General features: G+C 31.0%; 1 long non-coding RNA gene across 1 annotated transcript; it reads left to right on the plus strand.

Moving 5' to 3' along the window:
* The first annotated feature begins 1344 nt into the window (after window positions 1-1344).
* Window positions 1345-1902, plus strand: LOC127787372 (uncharacterized). Its single transcript, XR_008020149.1, has 2 exons — window positions 1345-1541; window positions 1660-1902. It is a non-coding gene; the product is annotated as an uncharacterized LOC127787372 (long non-coding RNA).
* The last annotated feature ends 245 nt before the right edge of the window (window positions 1903-2147 follow it).

Genomic DNA, 2147 nt, shown 5'->3' on the forward strand with positions numbered 1-2147 from the left:
ACTTCATTTTATCTGGTATTGTTCTTGGATAATCTTTTTTGATATCGTGTAAATTATCACTTTCTGGCACTTAATGTCCATGCAAAAATTGTGAACCTAAATGTTGTGGTTTATCAATGTCATTTTCTATTCATCTAGTTACATCACTTTTTTTTGTATTGTGAAAAAAAGGTGTGGATTAAAGTTGGCGAAAAAATGAATTGTTATGAAAATGAATTTTTTGGTTTATGAACAATCTAATTACATCAATTATTTAGTAATCTTGTTGGATCATCACTGTCTGCCTTGTAATATGTGTTAAACCATGGCGTTTTGAAACTTGACGTTTGTGTAGAATTATGAAATTGAATGTTGCGGTTTATCACTGTCGATTTCCTTTTAGCTTATCACTTCAATTTGTCTAGTATTGTTCTTGGATCTTCTCTTCTGCTTTTGTGTAAATCATTCCCTTCTAAAACTTAATGACCGTGGCGGAATTGTAAACTGTAATGTTGTGATTTATCAATGTCAATTTCTCTCTTCCTAGTTGCATCCATTTTTTAAGCATTATTCGTTGTAAAAATGGTTGCATTGTCTTCTTTGCGTAAGTTATATCTAAAATATTTTTAAAACCACAAATATTCATGCTCCTTGGCCAAAATAATAATAGATAAAAAATTGATTGTTGGTTCATATAACTAATTCCTGCACATCATTGAATTGCACCTAGAATTGTGATTTGCACACATTCTTCTATTAATATGAAAAAAAAGAGTGCTGAAAGTTAAGTGTGGATTAAAGTTGGTGACAATATAAATTGTTATGAAAGTGGATGTTGTAGTTTATAAATAATCTAATTACATCAATTATTTAGTAATCTTATTGGATCATCTCTCTCTGCCCTGTAATATGTGTAAACCATGGCCTTTTGAAACTTAATATTTGTGTAGAATTAAGAAATTAAATGTTGCAGTTTATCACTACCGATTTCTTTTTAGCTAATCATTTCAATTTATCTAGTATTGTTTTTGGATAATTTCTTATGGTCTTGTGTAAATCATCACTTTTTGGAGCTTAATGTTTGTAGCAGAATTCTAAATTTGAATGTTCTGATTTATCAATGTCAATTTTTTCTTTCTAGTTACACCCCTTTTTTTAGCATTATTGATTCTAAAAATGGTTGCATTGTTTTTCCTGCGTAAGTTATATTTAAAATATTACTAGAACCACAATCCTTTCACACTCACTGGGCAAAATAATATTAGATAAAAAGTTGATTGCTTGTCCATGTAAGTAATTCCGACATCATTGCATTCCACCTAGAATGCTAATTTGCACCCATTCTTCTATTAATATGAAAAATAGAGGTGCAATGTGCAATCTGAAATAATTTCTTTGTTAATCTAATATTGTCACCCTTCTCATTTCCCTTGCAGTGTTGGTTTGTTTTCAAATCATTGCGTTATTTGGGATTGTATTTGCATCGTAAGAGGTATGTATCCTGTGAGTGATGGGGATTTTATCACTCCCTCCAGGTGGTGGGAGATCACCCTAATTTATAGGTATGGAATATTAGTGAATATATATATATGTACATTGACATTGTGTATGTACATACCCCGTGAGTGATGGGGATTTTATCACTCCCTTCGGGTGGTGGGAGATCACCCTAATTTATAGGTATGGAATATTAGTGAATATATATATATATATGTACATTGACATTGTGTATGTATATACCCCGTGAGTGATGGGGATTTTATCACTCCATCTGGGTGGTGGGAGATCACCCTAATTTATAGGTATGGAATATTAGTGAATATATATATATGTACATTGACATTGTGTATGTACATACCCCGTGAGTGATGGGAATTTTATCACTCCCTCCGGGTGGTGGAAGATCACCTTAATTTATGTGTTTATTTGTCCATTATGTTTAGACTGTCTAATGGATGTTTAACAACTTTTATAAATTTTACGTTAAACTTGTACCTTACATTTATTGTAGTTTTCTTTATTAGTTTTTTGAATAGAAATATTAATTTTTTTATATTTATTTTTATTAGTGTGATGGATAGGAGTTGGATGCAATTGGATGACAGACTTTGTGACCAAGAAAAAGAAAAAGAGGTCGAGGGAAACAAAGAATAAAATACTAACATCTT

Source organism: Diospyros lotus, chromosome 12, assembly GCF_014633365.1.
Source record: "Diospyros lotus cultivar Yz01 chromosome 12, ASM1463336v1, whole genome shotgun sequence".
Classification (NCBI taxonomy): domain Eukaryota; kingdom Viridiplantae; phylum Streptophyta; class Magnoliopsida; order Ericales; family Ebenaceae; genus Diospyros; species Diospyros lotus.